The following is a 15,689-nucleotide window of genomic DNA, read 5'->3' as shown; positions in this document are numbered from 1 at the left end:
ATTTTACTAATATTTTCACTTCAGTGAAGATGACCCCAATTTTAGGATAAAGAAATAAAACTCCCTCGAAGAATAGGCTTTTTATCCTATGCTATCATCTACATCTATGTCACAATTCAACCATCTTTCAGGCTCCAGAAGCTGACTTGAAACACATAGAAGTTATAAGGTTTTGAGCTCTGCTGAAATGAGAGTTCATTGCTGAAATCCAGCTGTTCAAGTGTGTTGCTCCAACAGTCGTGGTCAGAGACCTAACACTTCACCTAGCACCTATGAACAAAAATCATCCAAGGCTGTAGTCTTGAGTGCAGTTTTCTCCTGTTCATGCTTTATTCACATTAAAGTCCTTCAAGCAGGGAACATTGCTTTATTTTTCACAGTCCAGGAGTGACAGTCCTTATGAACAGTGGTCATCCCTGTCCTGTCCCCAGCACCTCTCCTACATGCCATGGCTACCCACCTGTTCTAAATACTGAAAATTAATGCCGTAGGTGATATTCACTCAAAAACATCTTTTGATATAAATGGACAAATAAAGCATGATTTTTCCTGTTTTACAGCTGGAGAAATTGTGACAGCAAGAAGTTCAGGGGCTTATCTAAAGCTGCAGAGGTAGAGGCAGAGAAGAGAGAAATGTCAGACTCATAAACCCAAGTCTTACTTACCAGGCAGTCATTCCTCAAGGCTGTAGGAGTCACATTTAATTGATGAGCTGATTTAGGATGAAGCAGAGTTTGCCATCAATTACAGAGCAACATTATTGTGTCTAACCTTGCTAAGCCCCGGAATGAACGAAAGGTCTGGCAGGGACAAAAGGGCCCCAGTCAATTCTGCTAACTGTGTAATTCTTAAACAGAGCTGAATTCTCCTAAACTGTATTTATGCTAAATTTCATGGCACCTGATGACCTCAATTAAAACCTTTCAGAGGAAATCAGAGGTGCCAGCAAGGTCCTGCAAGATGAATGTCTATGGCTTTCTCCTGCTAAATGATGATATTTTAAAGAAGATTTTATAGTGATGCTGCTGCTGTTTTTATCGAAGGTGTCAGAATGCCAGTAGTGATAATGTCTCACTGAATGAGCAGATTGCTTTCTCTGGTCCTTTTCTTAAAGCACATAATAGACATCATTAGCATCTAGAGAAATCTCCTTTTATGGTACATTTAGTCACATAGAAGAATAAAGCTGTGTTTTCCTAAAGCTCCCAAGATTATTTCTATTATGAACATGGAGAAAGGACAAAAACTTTTGCAACTTTACTGGTCTTTATTGGACAAGTCATTAATTACCCAGAAGAAAACAATTTCTTAAGAACGGACCTAGCTTGACAAAGAAGATGAAAGCCGGCATGCCATTGACTTTAAAATACATATATAATGTAACTTGTGGGGTATAGAGAACTGTACAGGGCAAATTCCAGGTGCAAGCATGAGCATCAAACTCCGTACATAGTTTTCATACAACTGAATAAATGTACATACAAGAGTGGGAAAATAAAAGGCCAGATGCTTAGTGTTCCTGAATATCGCCTTATTGAAAAGATAAATGCATGCATCTGCAGTTCTTCTGGTGACTTAGAGTTTTCAGCTTAAACTTTTCTAATGAATAAATATTCACACACTGCCAAGGAGTTTAGAAATTTCCTTTTTTAAATTTGAATAGGAAATCACACTGAAATGACTGTAGAATTGGTTATTTCATTTGCTTCAATTTCAAGTCAGGACTTCTTGAAGGTTCAAAAAATGTTTTCATGATTTTAATTGCAAATAATTATATTTGAACATTTCTTGATGGTTGTGATAAGCAAAAGCTTCGTAAAATATCTGCCATGGCAGGAACATTTTCAGCAATGATGGAATTAAAAAATGGAATTCTGAGCAGAATATATTTTTAATTGCATGTCTGTTTTATATATTTAGGACTTGAAAATTAATTGATTAATTAGGATGAAGTTTAGGCATATTTTTAACTGCACTGACCCACAACATAAATATATTTTGGCTGAACATAGGATTTTCTTGAACAATTTTAAATCCCCACAATCACAAGTATGCAGCAACTTCAGTCTCAAATTGCTCATTTAATGTTAATCACAGCCGTTGTTACATGGAGCCAACCGGCTCTAAGGACCATGGCCTTATCACAGTGGACAGATGGCAAAAAAATTTCAAGCCGTGTTAAACCTTTTTCTTCAACACTTTTTTGTTCTTAACATATTTATTGCTGACACCATATATCAGTGTTATAGCTTCTGTTCAGGTGAATACCATCAGTTGTCAGTAATAGGTTCAGCTCTGGGAACCTTTCAGCCATTGCTTTTTGAGCTGTTTCTGTAAATTCACCGTCTGGAAGAAACAAGGAAAAAAAACAAGAAAGGGAGGGAGAGAAGCTTTTGGAAACCCTTCAGCTTGGCTTACTTCCTATGCAGAAAGAAGAATAAATTAATGCTGACACCATGTTTTCCTGGCTCGGATGTCATATTTTCTAGTGATTGGAAAGATCACTGGCAGCACAGGATGCGTGGAAGACAGAAGGGGAAGCAGAAAATGCGAGAGGAAAAATATATTTGAAAATTTTAAGCTCAGCTCTAGCAGTATCTGTTAAATGTCTCCTTCATTTGTAAAAGAGCTATGTTTCCCCGCATTAGTGCTGAGCCTCCGCTGCTCCGCTGATGTCTGTCATCCTAGTGAAAGAACCAAATATGGTTTGAAGACACAGTAGGAAACATGCCTTAATAAATGCATTTGCAATTGTATTGTATGACTTTATGAATGCTCTGCATAACAGTGCAAGCTATGAATGTATTTTATGCATGTCAAATCTTCTATTCCCTTTTTTTTCCACATTTTTCCTCTGTTCTTGAAGAAGAATATGGACACCTTTCTCATTATATTTTTGGGGTGAAGAATCATCCCTGCCTAGCTCAAAGGAAGTCCAGGAAGGGCTTTCTAGGTCACGGAATCATGGAATCACGGAATCTTCAGAGTTGGAAGGGACCTCTAGAGATCATCTAGTCCAACTCCCCTGCTAAAGCAGGATTGCCTAAAGCACATCCCTCAGGGCTGCATCCAGGCGAGTCTTGAAAATCTCCAGAGAAGGGGACTCCACAACCTCCCTGGGCAGCCTGTTCCAGTGCTCTGTCACCCTCACCGTAAAGAAGTTTTTCCGTGTATTTGAACGGAACTTCCTATGTTCCAACTTGTGCCCATTGCCCCTTGTCCTGTCACTGGGAACCATTGAAAAGAGCCTGGCTCCGTCCTCCTTAAACCCACCCTTTAGATACTTGTAAACATTAATCAGGTCCCCCCTCAACCTTCTCTTCTCCAGGCTAAAGAGTCCCAGCTCTTTCAGCCTTTCCTCGTAAGGGAGGTGCTCCAGTCCCATAATCATCTTGGTTGCCCTTCGCTGGACTCACTCCAGTAGTTCCCTGTCCCTCTTGAACTGGGGAGCCCAAAACTGGACACAGTACTCCAGTTGTGGCCTCACCAGTGCAGAGTAGAGGGGGAGAATGACCTCCCTCGACCTACTGGCCACGCTCTTTCCTATGCAGCCCAGGATGCCATTGGCCTTCTTGGCGACAAGGGCACACTGCTGGCTCATGGATAATTTGCTGTCTACCAGGACCCCCAGGTCCTTCTCCTCAGAGCTGCTTCTCAACATGTCCGCCCCTAACATATACTGGTGTTTGGCGTTCTTCCTTCCCAGGTGCAGGACCCTACACTTGCTTTTGTTGAACCTCATTTGGTTCTTCTCTGCCCAGCTCTCCAGCCTGTCCAGGTCACGCTGGATGGCAGCACGGCCCTCTGGAGTGTCAGCCACCCCTCCCAGCTTGGTATCATCAGCGAACTTGCTGAGGATACACTCTGTCCCATCATCCAGGTCATTAATGAATATATTGAACAAAATTGGACCAAGTATTGACCCCTGAGGGACACCACTGGTTACAGGCCTCCAACTAGACTCTGTGCCGCTGATCACAACCCTCTGAGTTCTGTCACACAGCCAGCTCTCGATCCACCTCACCGTCACCTCATCTAGCCCATACTTCCTCAGCTTCCTAAGGAGGATGTTATGGGAGACAGTGTCAAAAGCCTTGCTGAAGTCAAGGTAGATGACATCTACGGCTCTCCCCTCATCCAGCCAACCAGTTATAACATCATGGAAAGCTATCAGATTGGTCAGGCATGATTTGCCCTTGGTAAATCCATGCTGACCACTTCCAATGACTTCCTGTTCCTCTACGTGTTTGGAGACGACATCCAGAATGAGTCGCTCCATTACCTTCCCAGGGACAGAGGTGAGGCTAACTGGCCTGTAGTTCCCTGGGTCCTCCTCCTTGCCTTTTTTGAAGATTGGAGTGATGTCAGCCTTCCTCCAGTCCTCAGGCACCTCTCCTGTTCCCCATGACCTTGCAAAGACAATGGAGAGCGGTCTAGCGATAACATCTGCCAGCTCTCTCAGCACTCGCGGGTGCATCCCGTCAGGGCCCATGGACTTGTGAATGTCCAGCTTGGCCAAGTGGTCTCTGACCCGGTCCTCCTCAACTAAGGGAAAGTCTTCCTCTCTCCAGACCTTCCCCCTTGCCTCCAGGGTACGGGATTCGTGAGAGGCAGCTTTGGCAGTGAAGTCTGAAGAAAAGAAGGCATTCAGTAGCTCTGCCTTCTCTGTGTCTTCCACCACTAGGGCACCCGTCTCATTCATCAGTGGACCTACATTTTCCCTAGTCTTCCTTTTTCTGTTGATATACTGGAAAAATCTCTTCTTATTGTCTTTAACTGCAGTGGCCAAGCTGAGTTCTGATTGAGCTTTGGCCCTTCTAATCTTCCCCCTGCATAGCTTTGTTATATCTTGATAATCCTCATAAGTTGCCAACCCCCTTTTCCAGAGAATGTAAGCTTTCCTTTTTTTCCTGAGGTCCAGCCAAAGCTCTCTATTTAGCCAGGCTGGTCTACTTCCCCGTCGGCTCGTTTTTCGAGACATGGGGATGGCCTTCTCCCGTGCTTCTAAGAGCACCTGCTTGAAGTATGACCAGCCTTCCTGGGCACCTTTGCTCTTCAACACTGCCTCCCAAGGGACACTCTCAACCATGCTCCTAAACAGGTTAAGGTCTGCCCTTTGGAAATCCAAGGTGGCAGTTCTGCTGGCTCCCTGCCTCGCTTCACCAAGAATTGAAAACTCTATCATTTCATGGTCACTCTGTCCAAGACGACCTCCGCACTTTTGTCTTCCACAGGCAAGTATCCTCATGGTATGACAAAAGTTTTTTTTAAAGGGACTTTGTGTTTTCTCTGTGCCAAAAACAAGCTCAGCTGAAAGTACTCTTATTTCCTATTTGGTAAATACCTTGGCTGAGGTGACCTGGTATACGTCGGACATATGTTCTGCATGAGAAATGTGAGTATCAGTAGGAAAAATAAGAACATCGCACACAAAGAGTCATCCCTCATAGGTCCTAAGAGCAGATTTACTGGGACAAGGATGGAAGGAGCTGTGAGAATTGCCTCTCTCAGGAGCAAGGAGCACTCATCCCTGATAAGTAGTATTCCTGCAAAGTTGTGTGGTTGTGGATGCATCAAACTGCGAGTGCACAGCACATGTTCTGGGCTGAGAGGCTCCCAGAAATGAAGTTGCACATTCAATTAAACCTAATGCCTCAATAACTTTGAAAAATGCAAAGGGCCCATGGAGGCAAGAAGGAACAAAATCCTCAGGCTCCCTTTACTGGCTAATAAACCTACTATAAATGCTCATGACTGGAGGCCCAGATCTTTATATATAGCTGCAAAGCAGCATTTACATTAGTTTTAGCAGTGGCAAGCTGGTTTCTGTTAGTTTTGGATTAGAAAATGAAAACTCTAGTGCTCCCATGCCACTTGGGAAAGGAGGTGGGGGGCAGTCATTCTTGGTTACATTTTGGGAGTCAGGGACCAACTTTTAATCTTAGTTTTAAGCATTTTTTAGCTCCTTAAGGCCTTTCAAAAATAGACAGGGATAAAGTTAAAAAAATAGTCAAAATTAATACCAGTATGCTCTACTGTTTAGAAAGAATTACTCCAGCTCTCTCACTGAGGGTTCCTGAAGAATTCGCCAGGCTGATTCTGTAAAACAGGTGAAATTGACAGTTGTCGTAAGAGGCAGGAAACAAGCTGACATCCTTTACTGCTTCCTGGTCACCGGGGCAACCTGTACCAGTTCTGATGGAATTTGAGTAGCAGCAGTACTCCTTGTGGAAACAGCTGGAGTAGTGACAGTGCTCGTGTGTTGTCGAGGCTTGTGCTGGTATGGTCTGGGGGCGTGGTCTGTGCCGGTTTTTGTTGGGGATGCCAAGTGCCGGTATGGGCGGTGGAATAGCTTGGATGTCAGGCATTGAAGAAAGAGGACTGACCCTTTGATCCCTCAGCTTTTATACTGAGCATGGGGCAGATGGGATGGAATACCCTTGTTGGTCAATTTTTGTCCCATCTGCTCCTCCCTGCAGGTGGGACCCCTCCAATGGGGCAAATAATGAAATTATCTGACCTTGGTTGTTATAGCAATAAGTATAAGCACGAGCCTCTCTGCATACCATTCCTTGGCATTAACTATAAACATTGGTCTTATCACTCTGAGAGTGAACAGTTTCTGCACAATATGCTGCTAATTTCGAGAGTTTCAGAGAGTTAGAAGAGGCTTAACTAAAAAGTAAAATTACAAAACAGAAAATTGGTTCTGTTTTACTTCAAGCCAGGACAACAGTGTGGCTGACTACAGAGAGAACCAAAGTAGCTGTTTCAAACTAAAAACTGAATAGCTAGGCAGATGCACCTACTGAATATATTAGCTGTGAAGAGAAGCTCACCTAAAGAACTTAGATCAGTTTAAGATTTTTATGTTTAACAGAGTTGAACTTCAGCAAAAGAGAGGTACCAGGTGTTCTTGTCTTTCTGGCAAGTAACTCCATCTCCTCCCTTCCCTTTCCCAAATCCTATACTTATGCAGCTCATCACAAAGTGACCCATGAATCGATGATAGCTCTGGTGATGTAGGGGTACCAATGCATATATTTTCATTATTTGTTGTTTTCTCATGCTCTACCCTGCCTTTTTTTTTTTTTTTTACTCTGTGTGTGTCTCCTGTGTTAGGTTTAGAAGGCAAATTGTAAGGAGAACGGCCTGTCCTTTTATTGTACTAGCAAAGACTTCCCAGGAAATCTGAGCCAACATTTGAATAAAGACTCGACTACCCTGCTGTATTTATTATTGCTGCTGTTTCTTTGTTTGTTTTCCTCAGACAAGTCACCATTGGGTATGGAAAGTAGGAGACATTCATCATCCCCAATAAAACAGAGCAAGTGAATGAAAATAACATTCAGACAGCAGACTAAACCTGGAGCCTTTGCAGAGGTTTCCCTGTAGATGAGAAATCACTGATCTGGGATGCGGAGGACTGGGGTGGGGGCGAATTGGAGGAGGAGATTGATTTCTCATGGCAGGCTCTGAGATGTGGTGTGACAGTTATTAGCCAGAAAACACAGCTGAATGCAAAGTGGAAAGGCAGACTGGGGAACTACGGTGCTGATGAACCAAAACTGAAGGAAAACTTGCTGGTGAGTGAACTGGAAAGATGCAATGTGTACTTGGCTGGAATAAATAATAAAGCAAGCTGCATTTGGTTTGGAAGCAGATACCAAGAGCTTATCAAAACCAACATATTCTCATGTAGCATAAGGCAGTACAGTAACTATGTGATTGGGGTCCTTCTAAAGTGGATAAAGGAAAGGGTCCTGCTAAAGCAGATCCAGAAGAGGGTCCTTCTCGGGCAGTGTCAATGCAGAAGGATAACTCAGATGCAGAGATAAACATTAAATCCTTCTCTATGAAGAATTCGCGAAATATGAGAAAGGACTTTATTTGTCAAGAAGGAGAGACGCTTATCTCCTGGTTGCTCTGATGCTGGGACAATGGGGCTGATTCCATAGATTTAGACAGCAGAGAAGCCAGGCAGTTAGGAAACCTGGACAGAGATGGAGGTATTGATAAAGCGACTGGGAGAAAGTCAGACACTCTCAGTCTCTGGAGGCAACTGCTATCAATAAGCTGTAAAAGGCAGGTATCCCTTTAAGGATGATATCAAATGCCATCCAAGGAAATGAACCAGCATGGAAAAAGGTATGGAGTACCTGAGGGAACTGGCTGTGTGAGAGGTGATTTATGGTGACTGGCAAGTGAACGTAGACCCTGATGAAATGCCATGCAAATGATCTTTGCTGAGGATGTTTGTGCAGAGTGCATCATTGATGTATTCCCATACATTGTCAACAATGGTTTGGGGAGGATCTGATGCTAATGCCCCAACTGTAAATAAAGTGGCTAACAGGGTACGACAATATGAAGACAGTCTCTCTCGTCCCTTTACTGTAGCAGCCATGGAGAAAATGACTGAGAAGATAGAGGAAATGACCAAGAAAATGGCTGAGCAAAATGAGGAAATAGCTAAGAATCATCATAAGCTATTTGAATAACTGTCTGTGATGGAGAAAGAATCCCACTCTTCCCCTAAACGGACCACTGTCTCAGTCATTAAGACAAAATGCCCTCCTACAAAACCAACTCGTGGGAAACAGGACCCGCTCTGAGATTTCCTGTGGCTTTGCCTCTGCAACTATGGAGAGGACATGAGTAAGCGGGATAAGAAACCTACCCTGGTCCTAAAAGCACAAGTGCTTGAGTTGCAAGGTAAAGCAGATGGAAGAAAGAATTTCTGCAGGAGGGTGGCTGCTCCAGTCCACGGTAAGAAATTCTCCAGTCCAGATAGGAACTCATCTGTTAATTGTAGATGTTGTTCTCAACATCAGAGGTGCCCTGCCTCCAGCCAGGAGGAGGAGAGGGATAACCAAGTTTATTGGACTGTGTGGATTCAATGGCCTGGCACATTAGAGCCACAAAAGTATAGAGCCCTGGTGGACACTGGTGCACAGTGTACCCTATTGCCATGGAATCATAAAGGGACAGAATCTGTCACTATTTCTGGAGTGACAGACGGGTCTCAAGAACTGATTGTATTGGAGGCCAAAGTGAGCCTGAATGGGAAGAAATGGGAGAAGCATCCCATTGTGACTGGCCCAGACGCTCCATGCATCCTTGGCATAGATTACCTCAAGAGAGGGTATTTCAAGTATACAGTATTCCAGTATGCCTGGAATTGACTGCCCCAGGGGTAGAAACACAGCCCTGCTATTTGCCATGGACTGATCCAGACTGCACTGGAGAAGGGTGGAGCTCCAGAACACCTGCAATACATTGATGACATCATTGGGTGGGGTAACACAGCAGCAGCAGTTTTCAAGAAAGCTAAGAAGATAATCAAGATTCTTTTGAAAGCAGGTTTTGCTGTCAAAAGAGGTAAGGTCAAGGGACCTGCATGAGACATCCAGTTCTTGGGAATTAAGTGGCAAGATGGTCATCGTCAGATCCCAATGGATGTGATTAAAAAAACAACAGCTATGTCCCCACCTACTAAGAAGAAAGAAACACAAGCCTTCTTAGGCATTGTGGGTTTCTGGAGACTGCATATTCCAGGTTATAGTCAGATTGTGAAACCTCTCTGTGAAGTGAAAAGAAAAATGATTTTATGTGGGGTCCTGAGCAATGACAGGCCTTTGAGCAAATGAAACAAGAGATTGTGCATGCAGTAGCCCTTGGACCAGTCCAAACAGGATGGGACATCAAAAATGTGCTCTACACTGCAGCTGGGGACACTGTCCCTACCTGGAGCCTCTGGCAGAAAGCACCAGGGGAAACTTGAGGTCGACACCTAAGATTCTGGAGTCAAGGCTATAAAGGCTCCAATGCCAACTATGCTCCAACTGAGAAAGAAATCTTGGCAGCCTATGAAGGAGTTAGAGCTGCTTCAGAGGTAATTGGTACTGAAGCACAGCTCCTCCTGGTGCCCCGATTACCAGTCCTGGGCTGGATGTTCAAGGGCAAAGTTCCTTCTACTTATCATGACACCAATGCTACCTGGACTAAGTGGGTTGCCTTAATCACACAGTGAACTGGAATAGGAAACCCCAATTGTCCAGGAATCGTGAAAGTGGTCACAAATTGTCCCGAAGGCAAAGACTTCACAATGCCACCAGAGGAGGTGGTGACTCCTGCTGAGGAAGCCCCACCGTATAATGAACTCTCAGATAATGAGAAACAGTATGCCTTGTTCACTGATGGGTCTTGTCATATTGTAGGAAAGCATCAAATTTGGAAAGCTGCTGTGTGGAGTCCTACACGACGAGTTGCAGAAGCAACTGAAGGAGAAGGTGAATCAAGTCAATTTGCAGAGGTAAAAGCTATCCAGCTGGCCTTAGGCATTGCTGAAGGAGAGAAGTGGCCAATACTCTAGATACTGACTCTTGGATGGTGGCAAATGCTCTGTGGGGATGGTTAAAGCAGTGGAAGCAGAGCAACTGGCAGCGCAGAGGTAAACCCATCTGGGCTGCTGAATTGTGGCAAGATATTGCTGACTGTATAGGGAAACTAGTCATAAAGGTATGCCATGTAGATGCCCATGTACCCATGAGTCGAGCCACTGATGAACATCAGAACAAGCAGCAAGTGGACCAGGCTGCTAAGATTTTCCAGACAGATTTGGACTGGGAACATAAAGGTGAACTATTTTTATCTCTGTGGGCCCATGACCCTTCAGGTCATAAAGGAAGGGATGCAACATATAAATGGGCGTGTGACCAAGGGGTGGATTTAACCACGGACACTGTTGCGCAGGTTATCCATGACTGTGAAACATGCACTGAAATCAAGCAAGCTAAAAGGTTAAAACCTTTGTGGTATGGAGGACAATGGCTGAAATATAAATATGGGGAGGCCTGGCAAATTGACTACATCACATTCCCTCAAACCCACCAGCGTAAGCGCTATGTGCTTACAATGGTGGAAGGAAGCACCGGATGGTTGGAAACCTACGCCGTGCCCCATGCCACTGCCCGGAATACCATCCTGGACCTTGAAAAGCAAGTCTTGTGGCAACATGGTACTCCAGAAAGAATTGAGTCAGACAATGGGACTTATTTCAAAAACAGTCTTATAAGTAATTGGGCCAAAGAACATGGCATTGAGTGGGTATATCATATCCCCTATCATGCACCAGCTTCTAGGAAAATTGAGCGATACAACAGACTATTAAATACCACCGTGAAATCAATGGGTGGTGGAACCTTTAAAAATTGGGACCAGCATTTAGCACAAGCTACCTGGTTAGTTAACACCAGGGGATCCATCAATTGAGCTGGTCCTGCTCAATCAGACCTTTTACATGCAGTAGAAGGGGGTAAAGTCCCTGCGGCGCATGAAAGGAATATGCTGGGGAAAACTGTTTGTTTGTTTTCCTGCCTCAGGCAAAGGCAAACCCATTGGTGGGACTGTTTTTGCTCAAGGACCTGGATATACTTGGTGGGTGATGCTGGAGAATGGAGAAGCAAAATGTGTACCCCAAGGAAATTTGACCCTGGGGGAGAAGACTCAGTCCCAAGTCTGCTATAATAGATGAGAGACTGCAATTATGGACTGAATGGACTTAATGAACTTGTGTGTATATATATAAATCATAAATGACTGATCTGTATATATATGTGTATATCTGTATATGTATATATTTGATGGATAAGAAGTATTAGTGATCTGAGCATGGTGCAAATGGTATGAAATAAGGAGTGGAACATCCTGGTTTGGGGGTGAAGCAGAGCCAACTTTCTGTTCAGTGAGACAGGTTCTTGCTCTCACTTGTTGCTCTGGCAACCAGGGTCAGCTGACTTGGTTATTTACCCCATGGAGGGGTCACACTTGTGGGGAGGAGTGGACAGGTCAGGTGACCCAAACTGACCAACAGGGTATTCCATCCCATGTGCTATGCTCAGTATAAAAGCTCAGGGATCAAAGGGGTTAGGTTGGCTTTTCTTTGGTTCTTCTTCAAGGGCTCTTCTCCAATGGGCTGCTTTTTCACTGGCTGTCTTTCTTCAGTGACTGATGTCTGAGGAGGACCCTGTCAGCTCATCTGCCTTTTGATCTGGGTCAGTGTGTTCCATTTTCCCTTTGTTACTGAGTCCAGTCTCAAACTTTGTCAATGCCTGCCAGTGATATCTTCCTGGGAGACTGATATGTTTTTTTGTATATTTGTATGTATTTGATCTATTTCATTATTTCCTTTTTTTTTATTATTTTTAATATTTCATTGAAGTAGTTTAGTGTTTTCCTAAACTCATAAATTTTTTTTATCTCTCTTCTTCCTCTCCTTGGAGTGAGAGGTGGGGCAGAGCATCTGTCCTCTTGTCATTGGCCAACCCAGCCCATGCCATGTCACTGAGCAGATTATATAAAGCTGTATAAAAACTTTCTTGTTGTACCTAAGTCAGCAGGAGACAGAGATCCTTGTGGGAAGAGGGGAGACTGATAGAGTCATCTTGGCTTATACAGAGTAGAGAATGTGGGAAACGGGAATTTTACAGAGAAGCTTTTTGTCTTTCCTTTTTTTAAAGAGATTTTGACAGATAAGTGCAAATTATTCTGAAAAATGTCAACTATCCAAATAGTTTTTATAAAAAATAAAGCCAATAGGAGTCTATAGACATTATAGAATGGAACTTTTACAGTAACTTTTACACCAATAAATAATTTCAAACATGTATATCCCCAGTCAGGATTTCATGGTTAAAATTTTAAGTGGATGAAAATCTTCCTAGCCTCTTTTAAATCAGTGGAATCATCTACTATAATTTAAAGGTCCTAAATGACATCACAGGGTCATCTACAACTTCTGTATCTTGTCTTAGAGTATGGCTAAGATTAGAAAGCAGTTCTTCCCTGGACTTTTTACGATTTCATAGAAGGGAGTGAAATAGAAAGTGTAAATGGGAAAACTAATTTTTCCTTCCTGAAACTCTTTCTTAACTAGATCTACAAAGCAGCTGAATTCCTTTGGCTTTGGTAAACAGGAAAAAGTGGTTGCTAACCATTAGTATTGAAAAAGACAAAAAGATTCAAGGATCCAGACCTAAGAGCAGCTTGATTGTTGGAGGCCCATTTGCTACAAATTAACCTGACTTTGACCCTAGCCACAGAGAGAGATGTAAATCAAAGTTGAATATTAGCATATACATGTATATGCAGTTTAAATAAATATGCACAATTTATTCGCTCAACCTGCAGCGCCAGGAACTTCTTACCGAATGCACTGACTCACCAATGCAGAACAGTGCTAATTACAATGTGGTGACTCTCTGTGATTTCATGATGTGATTTTCCACTGGGTGATTATTGATTGAAACTGTCTGGTAATTTTGTATGGATTTAGTACTCCAGATACTCAAACTTAGACAAAGATACATATAAGATATGGAAAATCTTTTTGCACATTAAAGTCAATGTCTTGCTGTTTAGCTCACATGCAAGAAATTACATGGCTGATATTGAGCACTGAGGAGCGTTTGTTGCAGTAGAGTAGCCTGTAAGAACTGTCAGCTGCTGAACGCTTCTGAAAGATAAGAAGGATCCTTCAAATCCTTCAAACCTGCTATGAAGTTACTGAAGATTTACAGGATATGTTTTTCATCTTTTGCAAAACAAGGGTTTGCAATAGAGATGAAATTGGATTGGACCAGCAGTTGGCTCTGTCAGGCATACAGGCTGAATTAAAAAAGAGAAAAAGAAAAATTCTTTATAAATTAAGCCAGATGGTTGGCAATCCAGACTCATGTCAGAGTGGAAGTATATGGCTGGTTTGTCCGTGCATCTTTTGATTTATTAAGTAAAATTTCCAGTGGAATAAACACAAGTGAGAAATGGTGAAATGAAAACACAAATTATATAAATATAAAAAAAGGAGCATATCAGAGAAGATAGTTCAGCTGTACTGGCACCACATACAGCCCAGAGGAAGAGATGCTGTAAATTGTCAAGAAAAATGTGTTAAAAAAATGGATATGCAGCTGACATTAAAAAAAAAAAAATAATTATATCAATGCCTCAAAAAGACAAAGAAGCCATGCCAGTGAGATTTCTACAGGAAGAGAGAAACTGAAAAAGAGGTGGGAAAGACATAAAAGATGCTGCAGATGTAAACATCTGGGTAGATGAACTGGGTAGAAAGAGACAAGAGAAGGGCATCAGAGAATTTAAATTAATAAAAATGTAAGTGTAGAGGAAAGAAACATTAGGAGAGCATTGTGTTCTGTGTGTCATTAGGAGTTTGGTCAGCTCTCAGGAAATGAGTTCACTTTGCAGCCCACACCACTACATAAGGGAGAGGAAAATGGTCTTTTTATGACAGTCACTCTCTCTCACATAGGGGATCCTAACGAGCAAAAAGCTGGTGTGACTGGTTTCTACACTACCTCCTAACAGGTGAAAAGAGTGCTTTGGAAAAAAACCCACCCCAATACATAAAAAGTTGCTGTAGCCAAATGCTCCTCAGCTCTCTCCAGCTGATATATAGCATTTTGATCTGGACTCTAGCAGAAGACCCAGCAGCATTAATCTACTTCTGGTAGCTTCTCCCTTTAAGTATGGAAGAAAATGAGACATCCTGGTAGGCAGCGGTTGTGTTTTTCCCCATTTATTATATATAGCTTCATGGCCACCTTGATAAAACTATCCCCTTCATTTAACATTGCAGTAACACAATCTCCCTACCAAAAGGTCACCATGTTTGTCTTATTTGCAATTGTAGCTGTAAAAATCCAATACATAATATGTATTTGCAAATAAAATGCTTCAGCTCAACAGTTATAGAGAAGGCAGAAGAGCCTGCTGTTTTCATGCAAGGCATTTGTGCACTATCTGTAGGCAGAAGAGTTTTTGTACCCCCTTATGTTAGAAAGGATATGTATATTATCCTTTTCTTAAAAATTATTTTCTCTTCCTTGCTTTTAGCCAGGCTGTGTGGTCTTAAATCACTGCTGGGAAGGCATTGAATCAGAGTAGGAGGATAACCACCCATGGCCCCAACTTAGACTTTCTCTGCTTCTCTGTGGTTCTTGAGGAAGAGACAATGAAAGATTGCAGCATTTCCTGCCCTGGTAAGCTATTGGTATTTTTTTGTTTTGTTTTGTTTTTTCCATAAAAGAAGATCTTTGATATAGATTCTTGCATTGCTGAGAAAAGTTGTGGCTCCTCTGTCACTTCAGGGAGCAAAACAAGGAGACTGAACCCCTGAGAAAGTGGCTGGGAGGGAAGGAACTTTCTCTGAGAGGAAGTGAGTGAAATTACAAGTCCAGACATCATAAATTTTACTGCCTGCTATTTTATAGCTATTGGTGATTTTTTTTTTTGTTTCCATCACAAGCAAATTCCTCATTATAAGCAAATTCTCCTTACTTCTCCCTTTAGGAGATAAGTACCACCTAGCAGCTTCATGGTGAGAAGACATTAAGTCATTCCAGTGAGACTTGGGATGAGAACACAGCTGGCTAATAAAACAGAGTTAATGCTCAGCCATTTTATCACTTGGGCTTTTGGTTGGCTTGATGCAAATTGGATGCTTCAGTAGGCCACATGGCATTAATGATAAAAGTCCCCATCTATCATCTACCTGCACATGGGTAAAGTGTCTCATGCATATGCTTGGATGGCAAAGGTCTGAGATACAAAGTTTGCCCTCCACAAATAATGTCTGGATGTTTTTTGTTTGGAAATGCTTCATCCAGGTT

This window comes from Larus michahellis, chromosome W (genome assembly GCF_964199755.1).
Source record: "Larus michahellis chromosome W, bLarMic1.1, whole genome shotgun sequence".
Taxonomy (NCBI): Eukaryota; Metazoa; Chordata; class Aves; order Charadriiformes; family Laridae; genus Larus; species Larus michahellis.
This window is presented reverse-complemented; position numbering follows the sequence as displayed.